Genomic DNA, 17887 nt, shown 5'->3' with positions numbered 1-17887 from the left:
CGAAAAACACCTGAATATCCTGAAAAAGAAAGAATACTAGAATAAAAGAAACAGGCAAACAATTGAAAGCAAAAGTTTAACACACTAGTCTGTATGCACACACCTGTTTCTTCATTTTGATGTATTTTACTTCCTTTATTTTTAGATTTCTTATTTAATGTTTCTGGTTAAGTTTGACTGGTGATTTTTTGGAAGGCCTGCTGATCTTGATGTGCGATTGCATCCATTTTTTTGGAGTAAACAAACAACCTCTACAGCGGCATGTCTCCCGGTATTGTTGCTCTAGGATTTGGTCATTCATCAGGTGACAGTCACAGCTCCAGTCATGGGTAAGAGGATGGCCATTGTATTCATCTATGTTTGGTCAATCTTGTCTTTGTTAACATGACCCTGATATGACCCATTCCACCTGAAGGCAGTCTCAGTAAATTGTTAAGGCAGCATATGATTCATTCCAGCCTAAATATTATACTGCTGTAATATTAGGCTTTTCAAACCTGTGATGTATGAAATACACCCAACAAAACCAGTTAATGTTATTAATCCAAATAAAATCACTCAACTATTTTAAAAAGGAAAAATACCCAGTGTGGCGGCTGTGTTCATGTGATTAAGTTTGATAACTAAAGAATCTGCTGAACTCACTCAGACCAATGTTTGGATTTGTTTTATTTGACCTGAGTCACACGTGTCTGACAGACTGCAGGAGGTTGTGGCATCATATCCTTCCTTACTTATTTAAAGAACAACAATTAACCTTTTGACCAATTATAACTAATTGTAAAGGCAACATAATGAAAGACTACAGACCTCATAGTGAACATGGTGTCCTGTTTGTGTTAGACAGCAACATTGACCTGGGTGTGAGACAGAAAGGTAACATCATTTGTGGTAATAAGTGGGTGTCTTTGGCAGGAGTCACCATTAATCGAGTGCCAAGTTGGCTGGCTGTTCCCATATGACAGCAGCCATGTTGCGGTGAAAAGGTCTCGCTGGCTTCAAACCCCCAAATATAATCGGAGCTCTCTATCCTCACTGGCAGCCTGAAACAATGCAGGGCATGTATTATTGCTGCTATTATTAGCCCACTGTACAGTTATTTATAAATGGACACAGCTGATCAAAGCCTATTCAGATCAGATTCAGAGCGACTCCTGTTTCACTTGTGATAAAGGTGAACGAGAACACTGTGCTTTAAACAAGTTTGTTTGTTCATAATCCAAGACTACAAAATCGAAATATATCTTTAATGCACTGTTTTTGTGTGTTTTGTTGAAGCCTTATTACATTTGCAAATGAGGTTATGCTTTTTAGTGCCAATCGTTTGTCTGTCAGTGAGATTTCAGAAAAATCAAAGACCCAATGTTTTGATGAACGTTGGTGGACGTTGGTATAGATTTGAGACTCACAAACGACATTAACCCAATTGTATCACCGGTGCTGTGGCCTCGGCTGAGGTCAGTGCTGTTCGAAGGCGCTTTTAGAAGTTTTGTCCAGATTATGCAAATGTATGCAGATTTATTTTTCTTTAAAAAAACAACTAAATTATACATTTGAATAGGCAGGTTTTGTCCTGTGTAAAGCAGGTCACCACTCTGCAGTGAAAACATGTACAGTAAACAAATAAGGAGGTAATACATTGTCGGTGGAAAAAGTGGTTAAAATCAAACAAGCTAATTTATTCACTAAAATTATTTATTTTTAACATTATGCTTCTTTGCACTTATTCTCCGTCACATTTAGAGGACTAAAAAATGTCACTGAATCCTTCTGGGGTTAAAGCTCCTGTGAGGGACTTTTGGTTTATGTCATTTTTGGCGCCCGCTGTGGACAAAGCGACACCTCCTATCTCTTACCTGATCTTTTGCTCTGTTTCCCCTTTTCTTACACTTCCGCATGTCAGTGATCCATAAAATAATACATTGTAAAAATTATTATTATTAAAAAAAATTAGATTGTTGAATCTTTACTTACAACAATCTTCTTTCACCATTCAACGTCCGTTTGATTATCTGATAAATGCTTATAAAATGTTTTGTCACACAAGAGAAGGGCACTTCAAGTTCGAGGGGAATCCTTTTCACAGAACAGCGATGACTGTGAGCTATAAGATTTGGTAACAGAGATGTTGACATTGTTAGAAGTGTCATCTGGCATAAGAGAGGCATCAGGTACAGCAATAGAGAGGAAAGGACAGTAATAACTTGAGTGATAGTTTAGGTGTTGTTTTACAGTTTGTCGTTATGGGTGAAATACTTTTTAAATAAGAAGCAGGTGTTTTTCTAACAGACCTGTTGGCAGTTTAAACACTGGATGCAGCGTGACCCGACCAGTTATGTAAATTCAACCAGTTCTCCCTGTGTGTCTCGTTTTCATTTGGCCAAATGTTTGTCAAGCTGACATCATAATGATTTCTCCTTCTGGTGTCAGAATTATAAGATCCACATGTGGCTTACCACAGAACGATTACCAAGAACTAAGTCTGCTCTGTGTGGACAATCAGATCAGATGTTCTGATCAGGGATGTGACATGTTAGTGATGATGAAATGTATTAAGATGCTAACACGTTACCTGGAAGTAATGCTGCTTCCTTGAAGCACTCGGTGCTAACTCAACTGTAAAGAAAACATTTCTGAAGAAGAACATCCTAATTCCAACTTCATATTCTAGACAGTATGTCCGAATTATTGTCATTAACTTTTCTGTACCTGTTTTTTGTGAAATGAAACGACTGCCTGAATTATTTTCACAGTGTGGATACATTGTTTGATACGTGTAGGAAGTGCTAAATTTATATTCAGCCCAGTAAGTTTTTGGATCAGGTTCAAGAAAAGGTGGGTGTACAAAATGTGTGGTAAGGTTTAGGCCCAAAAAACACTTTGGATAAAGTCAGTGTTTAAAGAAGTACTCACATCTTTAATTTAAGTGTTAGAACTGTATAGGATGTCACAGGGATGAAGATGGCCTAGCGGTTCGCTTGCGCCCCATGTACAGAGGTAAAGGCTCTCCAAGCAGACGGCCCGGGTTTAAGTCTGACCTGTGGCTCCTTTCCTGCATGTCATTCCCCACTCTCTTTCTGATTTCCCAATCTATCCACTGTCCAGCAAATAAAGGCAAAAATAATTATTTAAAAAAAGAAAGAAAGAAAGAAAAAAGAAATCCTCTGTTACAGTGAAACATCCTGCATTGAAAATGTTATTTCAGAAAATCTAGGGAGATATGCGCATCAAATTATATGTAATGTACTAAATTAAATATAAATGCTGATTAATATAGAGTATATTGATTTAATATAAATATTAAGTCATTAGGGGAGCCGGTAACCTAATGTACAGAGGCTGTAGTCCTCAAAGTGGGCGGCCTTGGTTCAAATTAGACCTTTGGCTCCTTTCCTCCATGTCATCCCCCTCTCTCTCTCTCTCTCTCTCTCTGATTTCCAACTCTATCCACTTTGCTATCTCTAAACTAAAGGCACAAAAAGCCTCAATATAAACTTTAAAAAATATATAAATATTGAGTCATGAATGTGTTCATCACTTCAATGTGTCAGCGTGAAAATGTGGAGCTCTTTTATTTTTTTTTAATCTACACCCCTGTAACTAAATCACCTTTGTGTGTTATTTTATATTGTTAGTCTGCGATGTAAAGCTGTCAAATTGATTTAGTGAAATTGAAGTATACAGAAGCAGAAATACTACAGTCCAGTAATATGACTTGAAACGTGAATACCAACAAAATGGACATGAGTGTGCAGTGTGGACTTGAAACTGTAGCGTTTGAGACGGTGAGACATTGGAGAAATGTTTATTGAGGTAATTAATCAAGTGAGAAATAGGGTCATTTCTCATAGACTGCTACATCTTACAAGGAACTGGTCCAATCTAATTCTAATGTAATCTATAAACCATTTTCTTTTCTTTTTTTTTGTTGCAACCATCGGAGTCGCCCCCTCATTGTTGTTAGAAATAAATAAGTTTAAGAGGACATATTATCCACCTTTTCCAATTTTTTTAAAACAGTCTCCTGAGGTCTAAATTAAACTTCTGTGCTGTGCTTTGGTCAAAATATAACATGAATCAAGCACCAGAGGAGGTTTGTGACTCTGTATAAACCAGCTCTCTCAGAATGCTCTGTTTTGGTGTGTGTCTCTTTAAATGCAATGAGCCCCCCCCCCCCCCACCGAGTTTTCCCGATAGACATCAATCCTCTGTAGCAAGATTAAAAAAGTTTTTCTCCTAGGCTGGGGTGGAGTCCATGGGTGGAGATAACAGGGGAGGGGAGGGGATTATTTTACCTGAATCCAACTTGTGACATCACAAGGAGAGCACATTTGAAACGGAGCACTTTTCTCTGTAAGACTTGTGCGGACCACAAACAAAGGACTGGATGAGTTTATTTCACATGTTGTGGGTCAGTAGACACTCAGGTTACCCAAATATATGTTCACTGTAAAAGTGGATTTTTGTCCCCTTTACGTCACTTCACTTCACTGACTTTAGTTTAATGACTCCCTACATTAACCGTCTTTTATTGAGTCAGTGTTAACACTTTTTTTCTCCTTTTTTTCTTTTTTCGAGTAAAATTGAGGTCACAAGTTTTCCTTCAATGTAGCTTCAGACTTTTTATAGGATTGTCTATAGAAAAATAACATAACTTGTTTGTCTATCTTTATTAGACATCTAATCGTCTAATAGTCTTGAAAAAATATTTAATTGACATTCAAGCTCCGATGAGGAACTTTTGGTTAACGTTGATTTTGGCGCCCCCTGTAGACAAAGCTCAACAACTTGTGTTTTTTTTGCTGATCTTGTCCTGTACATGTGTAAAAAGTGTTTTCTCTCTCTGTCACTCTAAATCTTTGACGTGGAAAGATTCCAAAAGGCAGATCCTGAGTAACAGCAGCGTGCTGTAACTCACTTCATCTGACATCTACCCTGTGGCAGAGCTAAAATTGATGATATAGAAATGATCAATCTTCCTCTCTGATTTCTCATTAACATTATATTAAGGCATCAGTATTAATCGCAGTCTGTTGTAAACACCTCAAAACTCCTCACAGGACTTTAACACCTGTCCTCTTTCTATTCTAACACCTGGAGCAGGTGGACATTAAAACAATGATTTAGATTGTGAGAGGTTTAAATATGAGAAAAGCTTTTTTTGTTTTTATTTTGCATGCCTTAAAGGCTTTATGTGCGATTTTTTGATCCAGCAGATGTCGCCCTTGAGCACCAGCATGAAACCAAAACAACTCGCGGTGCATTGCTGTGTTAGCATGCTAATGCTAGCGATCTTTATTATGTTCGTATCTTCACACTGCATGTCAATTTACCCGAAATGAGCGTGATCTAGAAACGCAATTAAGCAGTGAGTACAGTATGTTATTCTTGTTTTCTCTAGCCCCTCAATTAAACAACTTTTAATCGCGAGGGGAGGAGTCAGCCGCAGTCCCGGCGATGTCAACAAACTGAAGATAGGACTCTGAAAACTCGGAAAACATCACAAACAGTGGGACTCGGGTGTTACACCCATTGTAGGCAGTCATTACTCACAGAGTTATTTTCAGAGGATATACTTGATTTCTATTATATTTAAGTGTGAAAAATTACATATAAAGCCTTTAAAGGATGAGAAATTTGATTTTACAACCTTCTCTCTTCCTTTCGTGAGATCTTAAATTCGAGACGAGTATCTGCCTTTAGAAATGTCAGCTGATGGAAAACATGACAGCGTGTGGCTTTGTGTATCGCTGCAAAGATCCCACACATGATATGAGATAATGTCACACTTTGATGTTAAACACATTCAAGGTGGTTAAATCTTTTTGAGTCACTCGGCATGGAAAACATGAGTGATCGTGGTGCATTGTTTGCCAGCCCTGATTAAAGATCTAAACCACTTCCTGTCTTCATATAGGTGCACACTGAATCTCACATTCACAGCAGCACAGGAAGAGCTTAACCTCACATAGCCTTAAAAAAACCACTCGTCATCGACATTCATCCAGAGACGGCCCCCAGGAGACAGAGTTTGAATTACAGATCAGTCGGTTTACTAACTGATGTTCTTTAGTCTTGAATATGCACACTGCCCTGTTGCTCCCATCTGGCTGTTGACTTCACTTCTGTTTCAGCGCTTAGGATTTAAGAGATGGAAAAAAAAATAAAACGTTGCTGCGGATGGTTTCTAAGAGGGAGCAGCACAGATGGGACGACTGCAGGCTTAACAGCTTGAAAAGGAACATGTCCAGAGATGGCAAGCAGGGACGATGCCAGAGATGCAACAGCCTTTTTGACCTTTAACTCTTAGCTTTCTGTATATCCAACTGCATCCAGTAACACAAGACAGTTTGTATCTCTAATATAATTATTATTATTAAAACACGCTCATCGTATTTGATCCACAAATATTCTTAACCCAATTCCCTTATTTTGGGCGGCTGTGGCTCAGTTGGTAGAATCGTTTGTCTCTCAACCAGAAGGTCAGGTGTTTGCTCCCCAGCTCCTTCAGCCACATATCTGATGTGTCCTTAACCCAAAGTAGCTCCCGCTGCTTGGTCAGCAGTGTATGAATGTGTATGAATGGGATTAGTTACTTCTGATGGTCTCTTTATATATCAACCCCTGCCATCAATGTGTGAATGTGTAGGTGTGACCTGCAGTCAGAAGGCTAGAAAAGTCCATTTTACCATTTAACAAACACCCCTTCCAACTCATCCCATCCCTACCTTACCCGTGGACCTCTTGCATAGCAGAATAACCATGGTGGTAGTCAGAAAATAAGATTACACCAAAGTGAATGACGAGTGACATATTTGAAAAAAAAAGAAGTAAAGAAACCAAACAACTGATCTCGATCGTATCTCCCCTCTGAAAATGCTTTCTCTTTCTGACCGTCATTTGAAATCTATTTTTTCAGCTTGATTACATAATATAAATGAACGAGCAAGACCTTATCGGAGGACCGCCGCCGAGGCTTTCCAAAATCCGATGCTGTTCATCATTAGTGCTCAAGCTGTGTGACCATCGCTCTGCAAACTGTCTGTGAGCTCCGAGAGCCCAAAATAAAATATAAAAAAAAAAAAGTCGGCCCAGTCTGTCGCTGCATTATGTTGCCTCCCTCTGAAAAACTGTCACAGCAGGGCTGCATGTCTTTGTTTGTTTCTTGATTTGTTGGAGGGGAACTGGATTTCCTGTCTAAACTTTTGTAAGCACTGACAGCGAGCGACAAACAGGAGTTTAAGAGTTTGAGCCGTTTAGATCGCAAACATTACACTCACAACACAACGGCCGCTTTAATATGTACAACATGCGTGACACATCTTCGATTTCATCTCCAGACTGAGAAGATATTATGAGTCAGAATCAACCCATCATAAGAGAATCCAGTGAAGAAGGATGTTAAAACACTTCAGAAGTCCAAAAATAAATGGATTAGGATTTATTAAATTAACATTTTAAGCAAAACAGAGCTTAGTTTTAAAGTTGTGTTTCATCTTTGGGTGCGAGACTGCAGAGCTTTGAGCAACAAATATAACTACTTAAAAAAATATTATTGAACAGATTGAAGGCTGCATGAATATTCTTCAACTCTACTTTCCAAGGAAAGCTTCTCAGATTTCAAAGATACATTTTTCAAGATCACAAACCAGATAAGTCTGTAATGTGCTGCTCAATCAGAAATCAACAGAAAAGAAGACAAACATTTGATTAGACTCTTCTACTTATAAATTCTACAGAAACAATGGTACTGGGGCTTCAAACTGATCTCTCTCCGGTTTAATATTTTCACCCTTAAAGCGGAATAAAAACATCTTCCCCTCCTCTAAATTTCAGTGTTCAAACACAGTTTACTCGTAAATGCCTTAAATGTTGATACTTGGAGCCTCATAACCCTTTAGTCATCATGTATTTGATAACTTCCTCTTTAACTGACGCATCTGTTATGGACTCTTCATCTGACATTTCAACACCTTCTCCTTTAAGAGGTCAACAGCCAAAACCACCTCTATTAGGCTGTTAGTGTTTCTGCTGTCACGTCTGCTTAAAACCTTTTAACTACTTCTGATTTTCTAACATTTCAGATCCTCTCAAATCTTAGTCGTTGCCTCACCTTAACCGTTTACACTATACACACCGCTGCTGTCACTTTTTCACACCTCACTCGACTACTTCTCATGCTGTGGTGTTTCTGTTTCAACTTTAAACTCTGAATGAAACGTTCTAAATGTATTCTCCATGCTTTGAATGACATTTGAATTTCAGTCAGACCTCCATCAATTCATAATCTGAGCCGCTTATGCAGGAGGAAGGGGTGCTGAGGGTGCTGCTGTACAGCACCCTTTAAAATCGGGCACAATTAATCATCTTATGCAAAGGTTTAAACTTAAGTTTACCATGTTTTATGGGATATGCAGATCAAGTGAATCAATGTGAGTGATGCTTTTTGGTCCGTTTACTATAGTAGCCTGTACCTCAGTAATAATATTTATCCTGGCTGCACAGGGATCCAACTCACAGCAGGTTGGAGCTTTTCCATCGTTGCACAAAGCTCGAGGTGTTTCAGAGGTTTTCCACTTAATGAGAGAAATCTAAGATGTGTTATCCTGTCAGACGGAGCAGCACAAATAGATGTTACCCTAGATTTAGCAGTTTTAGTCTATTATTCTTTTAACAACTTAAGGAGAACTTCTGAGAGACAAAAAGAGCTCATACAGGCGAGAGTGAGGGTGCATGCTATTATTCACAGAGGTGCAGAGACAAGAAACAAGAACTTCATTGATCATAAACTTAATTGTACCTCAGATAATAAAAAACACAACCAAGTGTATTGTAACATTAAATCAATTGCTCAGGACTAACTTTATTTATAGCAACACATTTCATAATTCTTGTGTTCCCCTGCCTCCTCTAAAACCACTGCAACCCTGAGGGGGATTCCAAATGAAAACTGAGGACTACAAAAAAATGAACTCAAGATTAAAGGCATAAAAAGTGCTTTACGTCAAGAACCAGCGTCTCCTTCAGGTGTCTGCTGTGTGAGGAAGCCCTTAGCTGTGACATACCACCGGTAGCAGTATAGTTTACACCGAACAATAACATCTACATCAGTGAATTCATAACAACCTTGTTTTCTCTGAGGTGGACTCGTCTGCTCAGTATTATTCATTCAGGTCGGCATGTCCCTCCGCCTGAGGAGGGGTGAATCATCCCCACGGTCACTTAGCAACAACCAAATATTGTCTCATTAACGGTTAAAAAAAAATCTAATGTAAACGTTAGCCTATCTTCTTAACCTATACTATAGGTTTGCGTTGATAGGTAATAAGGTCTGACATAAATCTTTTCTAAAACATCAACTCTGTCGAGATTTGAACGTCTGTTTTCTGTTTGTGCTCTTTGACCTCATGCTTTGATGAAATCTGAGATAATGAGCTCAAAAATAGCAAATACTGTCATTCTCCCTGCAGTGTAGAGCCCGATTTAATCCTGACCTTCTCCAAGAATGGAAGCATATCACACACATGGATGGATTTAGACGACTGGGTGTATTACATGATGTCCCCTGATATTTATACCCACACTGAGGGTCTGTTTATTAAACATTTGCGTCTTCTCGCAGGTTGTAACACAAACTCTTTCAGCCGTTTGACCCTTGAGCGCTGCTAGTTATCAGGAAAAACTCGCCGTGTTCGTCCTCTCAAACAAACACAATATAAATAACAATGACTCGCTCTGCCAAGGCTGTTAATCACATCTAAATAGCAACTGTTTCTAGGACAGCGGGTCACCTGCTGCATGGCTGTGTGTGAGCCAGGGGGCCTTTTAGCGGCTCCCAGAGGGGGCTAACGTTTAGCTTCTGTTAGCAGCTGCTCTGGGCTTTAGCTGGGAAAAAAACCCCTCCGTAAATTAACAAAGAGGCACAATGTTTAGAAAGTCGTGAAGTTCACGGTCACCCTGCTTTGTTGCAAAATGAATTTTTGAGACTTTGTGTCTTTTTTGCAGAAGATTTTCCAAGGAGTGATTTTAGCTGATGTTCTTTTCTGTATGTTAGTGCTTACTCCTCATATTTCCCCAACATTATTCTACAAAGGCTGCTGGGCTGTCAGAAATGTAAAACGCTTCACTTCCTGATTGACAGCAGATGACTTAAGAGAGAAAAAAACCGTACCAGACACCAGGTGTTTAGAATAGCAATGATAATGCCTCTTTTTCTGTGATTTTTTGAGTTTGCATAAAGATGTGTTATTTAGTGAAACTATAGCAGATATTTGTCTTTGTCCTGTGAGGATTTTTTGCTGGTTATAAAACAGAGTGAAATTAATAATGATGTCTCTATGATTGTTTCTCAACTGGAGGGTCGGAACCCAAAATTGGATCAGGAAGCCATTTTCAATGGGTTGTAAATGTGACTGGACAAGAATATTGTGTCAAAAAAAGTCTATGAAGTGCTTTTTAAACATGTGTGTTTCGTTGTGTTTCTTTGATCTGTCACGTTTTGCACCATCTGAGGTCCACTCTGCATCATTTTCCATTGAACAAATCTGATTGGTTAAAAAATATCTGAAATTCGAGTCGCGATTTTTCATGGAGTTGGTGGTGGGTCATGAGGCTAGACCAGTTGAGAGTCACTGCTCTATATGATCAACAAAAGGAAGGCAGACCCTCAGACACAAAATGGATTATTTCTGTAACTGCGCCTGTAACTGCACTGTGGGGTGAGTTTTAGATAGATGATGAACTGCACGCTGCACGAACAGCCATTTTTTAAATCGTCCGTGACAAAGATTCTCAATGTGTGATTTATTTGACTTAAACAAACGTTTTATTTTTAAAACACAGTACTTTAACATTTACAAGACAAAATGTAGAGAAATAAGATGACCTATGGTCCACAGGGGAGACAAAATTGATGGGCATTGAAAATCTCTCACTGGAGCTTTAATAAAAGAAATTACAGGCTAGCTATTTCCCGTCAGCATTACTTGATGCAAACATCTTAATAAAGAATTTTTAAGGAAAACTTACTGAGACTTCAAGACCATTTTCAGTTATCTCCTAACACGAAAACAAACCGTCAGTTACTTCAGGAAGTCAAACATGTAGTGATAGCAACGTGCAAGATGTAAAACATAAAACAAATGTGCAAAGTAATCCAGTGTTAGAGCAGGCTAAATCAATTCCACATGCAATTCATTCATCAAATTCATTTGGTCTGCAGCTCATCACGATCACATGACACTGATTATCGTCAGTATGACCAGTAGTAACACCAGTTAGGATGGCGTGAAAGTAAACTTTTCATATCAGCTTTACAGATTGTGACATGGCGTGGGTTCGTTGTATTTGTCTAAATTAAGTTTGAATGTCAGTTATGCAACGTTGATATGCAAGCAGGAAGTGATGAACAGGATGTGACGGGGAATGAAACCGAGACGAGGAGACAAATAGAAACTGACAACCACCAAACTCACAAACTTCTGACTGGTTTATCTCTGGTACCTTGGGTTTGTATAAAGGTTTAAAGATTGGTGAAGCTGATTTAGGTTTGGTGTGACATACAAAAAATGTATATATGTTTCAGGACTCGTGGTTTTGAAGTTCAGATTTTAAAAACTTTTTAAATCAAAAGGACAAAAAGGTTTTAATTTGCCAAAATTGGCACACAGTCTGTTAAGAATGTGGTAAAGGTTCCATTATTGTCTTGACTCTCCTCAAGGTCACATCTGTGGCTTTTTCCAGAGTTTTCAACCTGCATTTGACGGTCTTCAGAAACAAATGGAGTTAATCACTGCATGTGTCCCTCATACATACAGTATATAATATGATATAATTAATCTTCCATACCACTGAGCAAACTGATGAAGACTGTTTGAGAGCTTAGGACAATCAAGCCTCCTTACTCTTTGTGTCTCATTTTCCCCATGTGATATTGTTGACCGTTAAAAACCTTTAGCAGAACACAGAAACATACTGTCCCTGTACAGAGACAGCAATATAACAAGGGGGGGGGGGGGGGGGGGGGGGGTTATGATACATGAAAAAGTTAACAATGACATTTTTCTTTATTCCTAACGGAACCAAACTCGAGTCCTGTGTCTCTTTAAGCCTTCATCACCCCTGACATCCACCAAAGGCAGACAGTTGTGCTTTTCATTCCTCACCATCTTACTTAAAGGACAGTTTCCATAAATGACACTTTGGGGTTTCTTACGGTGTCTTATTTTTAAGCTTTGAGACACTGACCGAACTGCTGTATTTGAGTATCAACGTGCTGGAAAGAAAAGTAACTTCTTAGCAACACAGCCTGAGGTGAATATAGGGCTAATTCAAACTCAAGATCAGGTAAGGACTCAATCCAGCAGTGTAAATAATTCTGTCAACCCTTTTGTTGAGTTATACACTTGTTGCACTGTCTCACACACATCCCTGTTTCATAAAAGAAACACAGCTCTGTTTTTTTTATCTCCTTCTCGATGTACTTTTCAGATGGACTTGCAGTGTTTTAATATCTCGACTTGATAAACATCTCTAGTTTCAGAATCACAGCATGCTGAAAAACCTGGCTTTCACTGAACAGCCACTATGTGTTGGTCTTATCACCTGAGTCATAAAATGCCCTTTTATATTAAAACTGCGGTAAAAGAAAACCTCATAGTCAGACTAACAAGAAAACAACATTAGTGACACATGAGCTGTGAAGTATCTACGGCTAACATCTATAACTATCACTAAAAAAAATCTTCTACTCTATAAAGAGTGTTTTCTCAAGAGCTCATCACATGACCCAAACTTCTTTTTTTCTCTGATTTCTCTCTTTGTTCTGAATCTACTTGGGAAACTGATGATGTCTTTTCATGCTCTGCTCCTGCTTGTCCACACACACTGGCAGAGTGGAAGCCAACAAAGTAGGAAAGCTGATGAGCATGCAAATGCTAGAGAAAGAGAGAGACAAGAAAAAAGAAAAGAAGAGAAATAAAAGCAGAGTGATAAATGTCATTTGGTGATGTCATGCGTCCAAACGTCCAGGAGTGACAGCGGCGGCAGTAACGGCCTGAGTCAGAGGGTGACATCAACGCTGTACGAGCTGTCAGACAGGTCGTGAAAGGGCTTAGTGCCACACTCCCATTGTTCTCCGGTTAATGCTGTCATTCAGGCCTGCCACCGGCCTTACTATTTGTTAATCTGACCTAACACACAGTTTTTAATCACGGCACAAAGACACAAACAGAAAACTTTAAAGGCCAGCAGTATAATACAGCATCACGGCTTTTTGAAAAGAAAAGAAGAAGAGCACAGTTTGAGCGAGGTCAGGATGTGAACATTAAACAGCAGACACATAAACAGCGATTGAACTCATTAGACCAGTGTTAGTTTGCTGTAAATTAAGACTAGGGTTTAGTATGAACTCTATTTGGATATAAACATTTATTAGAAGATCAGTCTGATTGTGAATGAAAACATCAAAGCCAACAGTGCATTTATCCTCATTTCAAGTATTGTCTCCGTTTGATTAATCTTATTAGTCTTGTACAAAAAACTATTAAAAGTCTGATATCTGTAATCAAGACTTTCACATAAGGTTACTTGTCCTTTACTTTTATGAATACAGGCACCGCACTTAACTCAGAGTATATCTAGAATTCATTAACCTTCTCAGTAGTGCTCAAAATGTGTTTAAACCACAACTAAAAATAGTTCTCTATGAACTCACTTCTCATAGTTGTGCTACATTATCTGAAACCTACAGCCCAGGTGGGTTTAAAGCTACTGAGCATTTATTAAAGGAAGAGTTGAACTGTTGACTTGTTCCTTATAGCAACAACATATAACTCTTCCACCTCTAAACAGTTGTTTCAAAGGTCGATTTAATAGCACAATAACTATAAACAGGGAGAACGGAATTTCTACCACGACCACAGCAGGAATGTTTACTGCACTATGTAACTTTGGCAGCCGGCCGAGGTCATTTCACGAGAGACGCGCACAGCTATACAGCACTAGTTCACACACAAGCCTTAAGTTATAAAAAGAAGCCAGTGAGAGATTTGTATAAATACTTAAAGAAAGCAGGATAATGGCTGAGGCTAGGAGGACGGATGACGAGAAGAAGAGAGAGCTTTGTCAACAGGGGGCGCCAAAATCCACACAAAATGTGAGTTCCTCACAGGAGCTTTAATACTTCTTCAGTAAGACACAAACAATTTTAGCATGCAAAAAAAAATTGTAGTAATGAGGGGACGAAGTGATCCCCCCTCTGTACAGTCTTGGGAGGTAATAACAGAGGTGTTACAGAGGCGAGATGGTTTTAGGGGAGCATGTTTATGTGGAGCTCCCACTGTGCCATGCTTCCCCAATGCCGAAACAAAATTTAAATTCCCTTGACTGGGGCACCAATATACCCCTGTTGTTGAATTGATATGAATATACAAAGACGTGACGACAGCTGTGCTAAGTTACAGAACTTTGCGGGGAAAAAAGCAGTCTGGAAAGGGATTATGATTTTTACTGCTTTTTAATCAAAGCAGCAAGACACCATCATTTTAGGTAAAAAAAAAAAAAAAAAAAAAAAAAAGGACCAGAATCAAGCTTTATAGCTTAGCGTCATCCTCTACAGTTTCTCTGCTCAAATAAGAGTCCGAATCAGACAGTTCATTCTTCCTGCAGATACTTCACATCTTATCGATAATATCCACCTGTGTTTTTTAAAGGCCCAGTACTTTTGTTTGGATGCTTTAAAAAATAAAGTAATTATAGGCCCTTTACTAAGTTGTAAGTGCATCCCAGCATACAATATGTTCTTTCTGTTGTTGCTAGCGTACAAAAGAAACAAAGAGGCCCCCTCATGCACTACAAAGTCGATGGATAGGGTTCCCAGCCGATTGGGGTGGGAATTAATTGGGCTTCGTCTCTATAGATGGTTGAAAGCTTTTATCACTAATGTATAAAATGCCCTGAAACCTTTTTAGCCGTAAACATCAAAATGATACTTTTAGCTGATGTCAGAGCCACACAATACTGTGAAGTTCAACCACATTATCTCCACTGACAGTCAACCAAACAGGGGGCGAGAAGAAGGACTGACAGAGAGAAGGATGAGCAGACATGACTGCTAGACAGAGAGACAGACAGCTCCCACGTTATTCAAATTTCAACAGGCTTTGTTATATTTTCCAGCCAACAAATGGACAGCAAACAGCTTCTATAAGGTCAGGTGAGTTTCCTTGTTTTCATTGCTCTCTGAACTTACTCAGAAATTCAGATAGGTAGGAACAACATGAGTCAGTGGGCACATATAAGCTTACATGAGTCACTGTGGAGTTAGTAAACAGGTTGGTTTGAGGAAAAGCGTCTCACAGAATCAGTCCTTCCTTCTTGTTTTGTTTTGTTTTTTTACACCTGTAGACTTTCAGAGGATTGCATCAAGTGTGAAATGTTTGATTGCAGGTTAGATTAGTGAGTGTGAGGGTGTGTTTGTGGATGTTTTCACCATGATGACATCACCTCTGAAAGGGTATAAATACCCATTATTCAATCTTTCTGTTTGAAAATCTAAGATTACATGTTTACTGAAAACTAGAAACATTATCCTCCTCTGTTGAGTCATAACACTCGACATAAAGACGAGAAAATTACATAAAGTAAAAGATGACATCATGTGAATCCCCATAAAAGATGACAACATGTTGTATGAAAGCAGGTTTGTTCTTTCAGAGGCTCCATTCACATATCCTCACCTGTCAGGGCTGAGATTTAAGTCTTTGAAATACACAGTTGTTGCAGGAGGTTGGAGTGCCCCCTGCTGGTAAGGGCTATAATAACTCAATAACATATGACTTGCACTCGTTTTCAATTGCACTTTTTCACCTTAGTTACTCAAGTGTTCACAGTCTAAAGCCATGGAGGTAAAATAAGAATACAACAATATATGAATCCAATATATATTAATAATATTTATCCTCGAGCAAAGCAAGAAAAGCACAAAAAGGGAATCAGAAGTCAGAAACAAAAGTATTCAAGTCACTTGCTTGTTAAAATATTCACTTGTAGATATCATTCTAAGTGAAGCACACTCAAAGAAAATAAAAATCCTTGTCTCTGGATCGCCTTCTTACTGTGTCATGTTTCTTAATAATTGATGCATGCCTGGAATTCAGTTGTAGTTTTCAAATCATTTAGGGGTCTTTTTGATCCACTTGCAGTTACTTTGTCTCCACAGAGCTTGAAGCAAAGTCACAACATTTGGATTACCACTTATCGCACTCGGGCATGCCAGAAAATTAAACCTCCATAGCCTCTGGTGAATGCTCTGCTGGTCAGGGGCACTTTGCATTTCAGAGTCATTACTTTGCTGTGCTGCACTGCTTGTCTTCTGCAACTGTGTTGCATGAGCAACCTTTCAGGATCAAGTCCTGAGTAATTATCGAGTTTCAGTGATTGTCCAGTCCCCAGACTTTAATATTTGTAGAGAGAGATTAGTTGTTTATTTCCTAGGCCATGGATTTTCTTCCAGGCTGGATAACTGGAGCAATCTTAAAGAGTCAAGAGGATCAGTTTGGGTTCAGCAGCCTGAGTCGCTGCACAGCACATAAAGAAAGCCGGTCCCCAGAAATCAGCTCAGTCTTTATTCTCCTAATACATTATTGAAAGCTATTTTTTGCAGCTGCACTCCAAGAACAAAGGTACTGCGGTTGTCACTTTCAACTTCACAGACATAACAGGGAGGATATTTTGGGAGTTGTATTCTTCATTCTTTCTCCCTCGCACCGAAGTTCTCCAAGACTTGCCTCCCCTGAAGCAGTTCTTGTCTGCCAGAATCATGTGTGTGATGAGAGGGGTTTTTTTTTTCCATTATCTGTTGTTCAAAAGGGTCTTCGTAGGTTTGGAATACACCCAATTCTCTTTGCAGGCCATTTTTCACCAAAGTAAATGTTTTTGTTATATAAGAATTTCATTCATGAGCTTTTTTTTACTTTCATGTCTTTAGTTTGATCTTGAGTTGCTCTTTTCAGTTGATTCAGACTTCAGCTTCATGTTTTCTTGTTTTACCTCCTTCCTGTGTGAGGCATGCAGCACTTACCAGACACATCAGGATGTCAGGTCCCAAAACTGCATGGCTGAATTATCACAATCTTTCCTTCCCACCCTCCTCTTAAAGCACACCAGACTTCAAATGTTGTGCAGAGTTACTGAGATGTTACACTGTCACAGTCCGGACTTTAGGTTACAAATCCTCAGAGCCCTGCAGAGCAACCAAGCGAGACCCTGAGTCACCAACTGTGCTGTGTTTGTGTGTGTGTGTGTGTGTGTGTGTGTGTGTGTGTGTGCGCCTGTGCATGTGCCTGTGTGTGTGTGTGTGTGTGTGTGTGTGTGTGTGTGTGTGTGTGTGTGTGTGTGTGTGTGTGTGTGTGTGTGTGTGTTTCAGAATGGAGCACTGTAAAAAAACAGACTGGAAGCTCCTAAGGAATGCCTCACACAAGGCAACATGCAGCTCTGTTGTATGCCAGGCATAAAATAAAAACATCGCTCCCTGTGCAATGTTTGTTTTTAGATTCAGTCTGCAACCTGAGCTAATGATTAATTACAGAATAGTTATTATGGCTGTCAGTTCACAGTGGGGTTAGGCTAAAGAAGTCAGAAAATGTTCCCTGAGCTAGAGGAGGTATAAAAGGCCTGTTAGTGTCATCAGATAAGCACATAGAGGGAGGTGTTTTTTTTTTCTTTACTGTACCTGAAGTACAGTGTGTACTTATCCACCTTTGGGTGCATTCCCAGGTGAACGCTTACATCTCTGTTTTTTACTTTTAGGCTGCTGTACTATAGACTGTAAAAAATGTTCCTAAGAAAGCTTTAGATCAGGGGTCTCCAACAGGTAGCTCGGGAGCTA

This window comes from Labrus bergylta, chromosome 15, assembly GCF_963930695.1.
Source record: "Labrus bergylta chromosome 15, fLabBer1.1, whole genome shotgun sequence".
Taxonomy (NCBI): Eukaryota; Metazoa; Chordata; class Actinopteri; order Labriformes; family Labridae; genus Labrus; species Labrus bergylta.
Note: the sequence above shows the minus strand (reverse complement) of the source record.